Here is a 10884-nt window from a genome sequence, read left to right on the forward strand (position 1 = left end):
AGGGACTGGGTATCGTGGAGGAAAGATGATGAAAGGAGATGATGAAATAAGATGCATCTTTCTGTTGGTCATTGGACCAAAGCCACGGTGAGCACGCTGTCACGTCTTCACTAGTTACCAAAGGGGTCCCTTGGCTACCGTGTGCCTTATGGAATTCAATATGTTTTACTATCTTAAGTTGTGTAGGTTTCTTTGTGAAAATGAGGTGCTAGTTGCAATATATGCTCAAGTCCTTCTCCCAATCTTGCTCTATTTTTTATGGCCTTCTGTATCTATGTGCCCTTTTCTATTCTTCAGGGATTCTGAAGTGAAGATACATACATATATATATATATATATATATATGCCTAGGTACTGGATGGTTTTTGGTCCACAAAATCTGCCTTTATTCTAGATTTTTATCTGCAACAGGATTCCAAAGCCAGGCTGTTGTTGCATAGATTGACTGGCAGAGATATCAGTTGGGCCTGGTTAAAAACTTTTGTTAAGATTCAGCAAGGCTATGTCTCAAAGTCATCACCAACATGCAGTTTCTTTCCTCTTTCTGTCTTTGGCTGCCCTGTGTATTACACAGAGAACACTGATGCCACTGTGATCACAGATCGATCCCCCTGGTGGCCTGCTTCAGGGAAAGTGGCCACTGTTGGCTTATTTTCCTTTCCCAGAACTCCTGTGGATATTTAAAAAGATAGATCCCCTGCATAGAAAATTAAGCTGTAGGAAACAATAGAGGACAAACAAAGTCTGTGAATTTCTTATGAAAGCCTTTCCTCCTTGCACCCCAAATCCCAGCCTGTGGATACCTTCATTTCTCCTCGAGACTGAAGGGACAGCAGCATCCTGGGCTGTGTATCCCGGGCCCCAGCTCTAGGAATCATCTCTACACCTTCCATGGCTACCTCTGTTATCCATGTTACCTTCTCAGCTGCTTGGCTCCTTGATTATTTCAAAAGCAACACATTTTTACCTTCTTCTGCTTCTTGTCATCCCTTTTCTTTTTTCATCCCAGGACTTTTCCTTTCTCCTTAGTCATTCCTCTGAATTCCTTGTGTCTGCACATCCTTGTATCATCTCCAGTTCCTGCCAATAAGGGCCTTCGGTCAAATTACCAACTGATTATGTGTTATTTACTGAAAGGGACATGAGTTACTTTTTGTTTGTTCAGCATCTTTTCCTTTTAGGAGCCCCTGGCCCCCCCTTCTTGCTGGGGCCGTCTGACCGCATGGCAGGAGGGAGCACCCTGTGCTGGCCCAACAATTAGCTCATCCCTTTAACCTGCACCTGCAGGTGCAGTGTGGGCATGTGACCTCAACCAGGCCGATCATAGAATTTTTGTGGGAATTCTCAGGACAGTGACCCTTTCTGAGACATCCTCTGGGATTGCTAGCTGTAAGGAGCATAAACTCAGGATTAGCAAGGACTGTCTGTGTCACAACACGGGAAAGTCTGCCTAAGAATGAAGCTAAACCGGAGAAAAGCAAAGCTGGAGAGAGAAAGGATTGGCTTGAATCACTGTTTGAGCCCCAAGCTCTTTGCCACTACTTTTCAAGTACGTGGACCAATAAATTCCATTTTCCTCTTAAGCCCAATTAAGTTGGGTTTTCTGTCACAGCAGTTGGAAGATTTCTGAGTCTCTCCCTCTCCCTGTCTCTCCTCCTGTCTCCTACACACAGATACACATAATGCTAATTATAAGTCAAGGAATACCACTTTAAACAAGAGAAGGTCTCACCAGCTTATGACTAGAAATATAATTTCACATATATTAAATAATGAATTATGTATGAGGGATTATGAGTCCTGTCATCCAGAAGGTGGTGGCAAGAAGCCAAAATGTCCCTAGTTATTTTGAGACCCACAGGGTGCTCTCTGCTGGAGCTCAGAATCAGCTTGCTCGAAGTGGTCCCTCCTGTTCGGAGATCCTGTCTTCCTTGTCAAGTGGCCACACTGCTGTGTCTGACACTTTCCCCCAAGCCCCGGGACTCTGTCTCCCTCTGGTGAATGCATCACCTTGTCAGGGGCAGGGTTTGGGGGCTCTGTCCTTCCCTTTATCCTTCCTTCTCAAACCTGAGATGGGATCCTTCTCTTCATTGGGCACCACCGCCAAGAGCAGAGCATAACTGGACAACTGTTTCTAGATTGGCTTCACTCACAGCCCCCAGGCCCAGACCCTCCCTGCTTGGCTCCCAGCCTGACCACAGGGGCAGAGGCCAGGTCACTCCAAGGGCTTAGCACCTTCATCCTGCAGGGGAAGGAGGCAGTTTGTTTTTATTCCTCCAGTCTAAAGCTCACCTCTCCAAGCCTTATATCCCATTCTAGGAGCAACCTATTCCCTAAACAGTTGACGGTGGAATTGCCTCCTCCATACAGGCAGAGGGCTCCCCACCCACCGAGATGGTCTTGCTCAGTCACCCTCAGCCTTGAGTGGCACCGTGAGTGGGAGAGACCAGTCCTGCCTCTGCTTCCACTAGGGCCTCTTTCCAGCAGGAGGAAAGATCACCCCTCAATATATACCCCTTAACACTGCCTAGTTAACTTCATCCCTTCACACTGACTGAAATTAAATTCAAATTCTGGATCTCCTCCTAAGTACTTGTATCACATTTCTGAAGTAACTTACCACTCATTTTCTTCAAATGTAAAATGAAGACAAGAGTAGTACTCACCTCACAGACACGTCAAAAGATTAACTGAGACAATATGTAAAGTGCTTAACTAAGTGCTTGACTTGTAGTAAGCCCTTGATAAAGGTAGCTGGTGCTATTTTGAGTTCCTACAGTCCTCATCACCTCAGTAAGCTTTAACTTACAGAAGAATGGACTCACTTCTGAAGAACACGAAACAATTACAGGAAAAGTATAATATAAAGTCTGAGTGATATAACAGTTGTTTCCTAACCGATAAAAAGGGGAGAGCAATGGTGTTTGCAAAGACATCGCTCTGCTTTAATTATACTCAAGGATTCAGACTACCTGGAGCACTTAGCAACCAGACGAAAACATCTGTGTTTAGGTCAAGAAGGATATCAAAGATTATCCAAAAAAATACGTGGTGGGAACTTGCTTCATTTATAGGAGAGTAAAGGGCCCCGGCTAATAGTTCACCCAGATCAAGATACCTATCTTCCCCAAAGATGAAAGCAATCTTCTACATCTTGAGAAACAGAAAACTTCTTGCAACTTTTAAGACATTTCTCTCAACTTCTATTCATCCCAGTTACAAAAGTCTTTGTCAGGGTACTCTGTTCCATTATATTTAGATCTTTATTGGTGGGAAAACAATGATACACAGTCCTTTTTTGGTTTGAAGGATTGAGGTAGTTGGTTGGATGGGCTTGTTCATCATGCAGCTACTCTTTACCCGGCACCAAGTTGATGATGGGTTTTAAAGCAGGCACCGCCTCAGCGCTTATGAAGCTCACAGTCCAGTGTGTGGACAAGGATGTCAATATGTGAGTATCAAGAGCTGTGAAGTAAACCAACAGACTGCAGTGATGGGGAGTAAAGGGGATGCGTGGTCTATTTAAATATAGTGGTCAAGGAAGGGCTTCCCAAGGAGGAGACATTTAAGATGATCCCTGAAGAATGCCCAGGAATGACTATGGTTTGTTAATTTCTGGTGGGTATGGTAGGAACAAGTTCACAGAAATGTTGCTATATAAGGTTATTTTCTTGGGGTAGAGTAGGAACATGTTGGAAGTAAAGTAGTTACTTTAGGTTGGTTGTCTTTTTCTTATTCCCTTGTTTTTGTTCGAAATGCTTTTTATTGTATGTTTTTTTTTTACATATATAGTTAATAGTTAATTAAAAAAAAAATGAAAAAAATATGCAGAGCCCCCCTGAGGAGCTGGGGGAGAATGCAAGGGTGTTGGACCTCCCATCTCATTGGTTGCTGATGTGCTCGCAGACATAGGGGACTGGTGGTTTGATGGGCTGAGCCCTCAATCACGGGACTAGCCCTTGGGAAGACTGTTGCTGCAAAGGAGAGGCTAGGCCTCCCTATAATTGTGCCTAAGAGCCTCCCCCGGAATGCCTCTTTGTTGCTCAGATGTGGCCCTCTCTCTCTAGCTAAGCCAACTTGGCAGATGAAATCACTGCCCTCCCCCCTATGTGGGATCAGACACCCAGGGGAGTGAATCTCCCTGGAAATGTGGAATATGACTCCCGGGGAGGAATGTAGACCTGGCATCGTGGGATGGAGAACCTTTTCTTTAGACCAAAAGGGGGTGTGAAATGAAATGAAATAAGTTTCAGTGGCTGAGAGATTCCAGAAGTTGCTGAGAGATCACTTTGGTGGGCACTCTTATGCACAATATAGACAACTCTTTTTAGGTTCTAATGAATTGGAATAGGTAGCAGTAATACCTGAAACTATCAAACTGCAGCCCAGAACCCTTGAATCTTGAAGACAATTGTGTAATAATTTAGCTTATGAGGGGCAACAATGTGGTTGGGAAAGCCATATGGACCACACTCCCCTTTGTCCAGTGTATGGATGGATGAGTAGAAAAATGGGGGCAAAAAAAAAAAAAAAAAAAAAAAAACTAAAGGAATAATGGGGGGGCACAATTTGGGTGTTCTGTTTTTACTCTTGTTTTTTTTATTCTTGCTTTCCCCTTTTCAGGTACAAGAAAAATGTTAAAAAAAATTGATCAAGATGATAAATGAACAACTATATGATGGTACTGTGATCAATGGATTATATACTTTGGATGATTGATGGTATATGAATAAATCTTAAAAAAAAAAAAAAATAAAAGATGATCCCTGAAGGATTAGAAGGAGCCAGGAAGAGGAAGAGCATGTTCCTGGATATGGAAACGACTGGGCATGTCCAAGGAAGTGGAGGGAAGCCGGGTATAGAGGGAGAGGAGAGAGTGGCAGACGGGGAGGCAAGAGTCAAATTGTGCTGGTAGATATTTGAGTTTCACTCTCAGTGCAATTCTCATTGCATGAAAGAGTTTTACATAGATCAGATAGTCAGATTTACATTTTTGAAAGATTACTTTGATTTCTGTATTGAGATAAGATATAGACTGGAAGAGACAAGATTAGAAAGAAGTGTTTGCAGTGGTTCAAATGAAAGATGATGGTGGCTAGCTAGGGTAGTGAAATGTAGACAGAGAGATATAGACAGAGATGTGATATATATCTTGGAGGTAAAATAGATAATTCTTGCTGACTGATATGTTGTAGGGAGTGAGGAAAAGAGGAATCAAGTTTGACTCCTAAGCTTCTGGCTTATGCCGCTGAGATGGAAAAGACTAAGGGAGGAGGGCATGGAAATCAAGAGTTTAGTTTTAAACATGAATAACTTTGAGATGCTTACGAGATATCCACACGGCGATATCATATAAGCAGGTCAATGTACCAGTAAGGAATTCAGAGCTTGTAGATATACTTTTGGGAAACATTAGCATATTGGGAATATTTAAAGTCATGTAACAGAATGAGATCACTCAGGAAGAAGGTAGAAAAGAAGGCTAGGATCCAGCTTGGGAACCCCTGTATTTAATTGTGTGGCAAAAGAAGAGAAGTTGTTGAAAAAGGAGCCACTAAGGAGGAAGAAGGAAAATCTGGAGAATGCGATATCATAAAGGCCAGTGTAAGAAAATTTGCAGAAGAAGGCGAGCTCAACTGTGCATGAAAACTGCTGTGAAATTTAGAAAGAAAAGGTCAGAGTTGTGAGCATTGGGTTTTGCTACATAGAGGTGATTGATGACTTTGACAAGCACTATTTTGGTGAAGTTGTGTTGTGGAGTGGATAGGAAAGGAGAAAGTGGAGCTGACATAGATGACGACTGTCCCAGGGAGTGACTTGGTAACAGGAAGTAAAGAAAGGAGTAGTCATTGGAAAGGAATATGGGTCCCTAGACAGTTATTTGTTCACTGATAGAAATCAATTATTTTTCAGTAGGGAAAAAGCAAATGATGATTCAGGAGAATGAAGACGGCAAAGAGAATGAATTTCTTAAGAAGGTATAGAAGCGAGAGTAGTGCTTTTCCAACTGAAATGTGCATGTGCCTGTGAATCCCCTGGGGGATCTTGTTAAATTACAGATTCTGATTTAGTAGGTCCGGGGTGGGGCCTGCAATTCTACATTTATAGTGACTGCCTAGGTAAAGCCGATGCTGCTTGTCCACAGACCACTTTGAGTATCAAGGTTAGAACATAAAGGGATAAGCCTTTAATTGAAGAAATGCTGCTTCTTCGGCTGTAATAGGAGGGAAGCCAGAAAAGTTGGGTGGCTGTAGAAGTATGGAAGAGTTCTATCTGATAATTTCTAGTCTCTTAGTAGATAGTGAGAGTGAGGAAAGAGGAGGTTGAATAGGAAATTCTAAAAGAGAGAAGAGGGCATAAAAGCCACCTCAGAGTGGAGAGTCAGCCCTGAAGAAACATAGGTAGATTTTTGGGCAGAGTTGAGAGACCATTTGAGTTTTGTATTATGAGCTAAATGGAAAACCGGTCTACAGCATTCAGCTGTTTGGGTGCCGACAAAGAAAAGGGATGTTTGATTTCTTTATTGTTGGGGCTTTGCCAACTGAGTATGATGGAAAGAGAGGTTAGAGGGGAAAGTCTTTTCAAAAATGGTTTTAATGATGACTGTGGAATCTAAGCTGGACAAGAATGAACTCATTTTTTCCCTGCCAAATATGTTGGTTGAATTTGGAACATTAATTTCTGTGAGGATATATGTCAAGGTCATTCTGGAAAAAAATGCTGGCTCATTTACAAACACATGCTATTATCTTTTAAAAAGTCCTGATTCTAATTGGAAAATTAGAGGTATGGTATATGTGGGTTGTCTGTGACACCTGTGCATTAGTTATTTAACTATAAGAACAGATTACACAACAAACAGTAGCCTAAATAGCATGTAACATGGCAAGAAATCCAGAGAATTCATGACTGTTTTTCTTTTATCTGCTCATCAATACCATCTTGGACCCAATCTTTTTGTAAACTTTTCATTCTCATGGTTATTGCCTCTTGCTTACAAAATGGCTGCTGCATCTCCAGACAGCCCTTTCATGTTCAAGTCAGTAGGAAGGAGGAAGGGGCTGATGTCAACTGGGATTTTCCCTTTTTATCAGAAATGCAAATGCTTTCCCCAAGCAGACTTCCACTTACATTTCATTAGCTAAAATCTGATCCCATGTCAAATCTGCAAGGCTGTTGTTGAAATGAATATTTAACCTCCTAGTCCCTAGGATAGAGACTGACAAAGGAGAAACGGGTTGGGAATGGGTGTTGAGTCAGCCCACCTACAGCATCTGTCTCACCCAGGTCTAGGGAGTCTATCAAGTGTCTGTTTTAGAGCAATCAGTCAACCAACAATATCCTATTATATTAAATGTATTGTGCTCAGTAATAAAGAAACATCTTCTCTTCCACTTGTTTTTCCTTCTAGTCCCAGCTTTCATAAAGATCTCAGTGTGAGAAGGAATATGGAATATACTAGGGTCTGTTATTCTCTGGACTTGTAATGACTCTCTCCCCTGGCCCATGTTTCCAAGCTAATTTTTGTTTAGGGGAAAGCTAAATTATGCTATGTGTAATTCTAGTGGAACAGTTAATTCTGGATCATCCACCAGAGGATTTGTTGAGAGATTATCCACAGTGAAAGGGGGAAACCTCTTCCTTCAATGAATTCCTGTGTATTCAATTCTAAGAGTAATTCATGGGCATTCTCAGCAGAACACAGAGAACGCTCCATTACCTCTTGCATAGGTTATTCGAAAGCTTTATACTATAATCCAATTCAGGCCACGAATAATATGAGATTCTAAGGAATTTTGAGGAATTCTCAGGAACTCAGCAAAACAACAATAACAAAAAACATAAACCACGGTGGTATAACAAAGTCTTTGGGATAAAGTCTGAACTCTTAAAAGTAACAGCCGCGGCTCTCTGTGACCTGTCCCTGACAATCTCCCCAGGCATCTCCTGTCTTTGTTTCCAGAGCCCTGCCTCCAGTAAATGAGCCATGTCATTTCACAGCTCCTTAGCAAACACTATCCCTTATGCTTAGCTTGCTAGATCATGCAGTCTCAATAGGGAATGCATGAGACACCCAAAAAGGTGACTGAAGACAGTTACAGGGGTGTAGACAGGGGTAATGGAGGCTAGTAAGGGAAGGTAACTACCCTGTATTGGCAACAGCAGGAAGCTGCTGAAGCTGCACCTTTTGGTATCTGTTCCCTTCTCTTGCCAGAACCTGGAGAGAGGAAGTTGTGATCTGGGATGAATACAGCTACTGTCAAACCCTGGTTTGGAAGGGCGGGACCTGGGAGAAGAAACACCTCTCCCCTCTCCTGTCTTCTGACTTTCTATGGTACCTCCTGTAGGCAATGCAAAACTCAAAGCCAGAGAGCAATGGAGGATGTGGTCTATGGGGAACAAACTTCCAGGTCACAGAACAGAGAGAAGAAGCCTGGGGATTATGTTGGGTATTCTCCATTTGCCCCTACAGATCAAAATGATTTTCCTCCCGTTTTTTTGTCCTAGCAAATTCCTTGTCACCTGCTAAGACCCATCATGCATACCCACAATGCTACCTTCTTTAACTGCCCCCAGGCTCTTCTTTTGAATCTACCTACCCATAAACATAACTCTCCTATGGCACTTGTCCCTAAACATTGCATGCTTGTTTGGTAGGTCAATTTCCCCCGCTAAGCTGTGAGATTGTTGCGGTCAGGAACTAAACCGTATTTATTTTTGTATTCTCAATCCCTGGCCTGCTGTTTGGTATAAAATAGATGGCCAATAAATATTTGCTGAATTAGGAAAGATGGAAGAGTATGAATTAAATCGGTCCCCAAAGACTTATATTCTAAAACAAAATTCTATCACCACCCCCTTTCAAATAACAGAGATTGCACATTCATTTGGAAAAAAATTCAAATGTTACACAAGTCATTTGTAAGTCTCAGGCTTCAAACAGTGTTGATTGTCATGTGCCACATTTATAGTAACACCTCGAATCTCAATGCTCCAAAGCCCCTGCCTGCCTAACAGGCAAGATGTTTGATCTGTCCCCTAATAGTAGAGAATGTCCAAGTGTGCTCCCAGGTGTAACCTGAATGTCCCTTGCTTTCTCCTTACTCCTTCCTCAGGACTCATGGGGCAAAAATGGAGTGGCTCCTTCTCCAGAAGTTCCCAGGTTGAGTCATGTTTGCAGCTCTGCAGAGCCTCCACTTCTGCTTTCACCTTTCTGCTAATCAACCACTGGGTATTGCCCTTGCTGCTACCCATCTTGCTGCCAGTTTTCCTCTGGACCAACTGTGCCTACACCACCCACAGGGAGCTGATCGAGCTGTAGCCTGTGATACTGCTGACCACCCGTGGCCTGCCCTAGAGACTACTGACCTCCCTGCTGCCTGCACAGCTCCTGCCTTCCTCTAACTCACCAGTCTCCATTGCTTCTCTTGCCTCCATTCACTCTGGAGGTACTTTCTGCTTTGCCTAACCAGATCTTTCAGAAGGTCTTTCTCTAACAGAGCCGTGGGGTCCCTAAGGACAAAGTTCCATGCTCCCCAGCCTTTTCCTTCCCCTGGTTCTCAGGAATGCTGGGGTTGTGGTGGGTTGTGTCAGAGGTGGGCAAGTAAGGGCCTTAACCTCCACCCAAATCCAAAGTGATGGTCGCCCATTGTTTGTTGGCCACACCCAACAGGTTTCTTCCTGCGTCTAGGTTATTTTTCTTCAAGGATCCAGTTCCATTTGCTGTGGCTTGCTTCTTTTTGAAAATGCTTAGTCCATCTACTGGGTCTGTAATGTCTTTAATCTAATTGTACACAGGATTCAAGTTCTTTGACATAGGTCTCCTGGGATCCATAAAAATCAGGAGATTAGTGGACATCTGTTTTAAGTATTCCCAAGTAGTCCAGGACAATTTAGAAATTCACTGAATATCCACAACAGGAGGATTTCTGCCCGGAAAACCCAAAAGACTTTTAGGGAGTGGTATTGTTTAATCCTACACTCTACCCAAAGAATCTCGGCTCCAGCCCAGATACAACACCCAGTGTCACCTGGCTGGGATAGCACTTTTTACCTTTACACTTCTAACATCAGGCCTGCTGTGGGCCTAGCGATGCAGTAAGTAATCGAAATCAGAGGTGTTTGGTGCTGCAAGAAGTTCCTTATGTGGTAATAGGATGTGCTCAAGTGTGTGCCTGGCCCACCCCAGGGCACTCCTGTGTAATAAGTCCAAGGTCTGTGGGCTGAGGTCCTCCAACAGAGCAGATTGTTCACTCCGCGTGAACTACTAAATGTCATGGGAGGAACTAGAGAATGGCAATCACTCACTTTGATCTTTATTTTTTAGTACAGTATATATTTATATATGTTATATGTATATATATTATTTTCACTGCTTGGTTGCTGGTTTTGTAGGAAAGAGAAGAGAAAACCAACTTACTGAGGCAGATTGATCATTCTTGCCAAGCTTCAAAACCAGCTCAGCCTTCCTGGTGTGGCCTGGCTCTGTTGGTTGCTGTTAGTTTCAGTCAAGTCATCAAGGCCCTATAGTGCATTCTGATGAGTGAAAGAGATCATAAATATTCAGACACTTGGATGCTTCTGAGCAGTCCAAGATGAAGCAGTGAAAAACCACAAGACTTGGAGTGGACAAATCCCCAACCTCTCCACTTAGCATTTTCATCATTTGTGAAACAGAGAGCAGCATCTGCCCTACTTCCAGGTTTCGGGCTTTAGGTGAATGATGGTTGGTAAGTTAAATGCTGTAAGTTTGCTTTGTAAAGTATAAAATATGCATGAAGACTGGCTAGGGCCAGCAACTGTATAAGAGAACAGAGTTGGAGAACGGGGTTATTGGCATTAATGACACAAATTAGAGGCATTAATGACCAATCTTGACCACTC

Source organism: Choloepus didactylus, chromosome 9, assembly GCF_015220235.1.
Source record: "Choloepus didactylus isolate mChoDid1 chromosome 9, mChoDid1.pri, whole genome shotgun sequence".
NCBI lineage: Eukaryota > Metazoa > Chordata > Mammalia > Pilosa > Megalonychidae > Choloepus > Choloepus didactylus.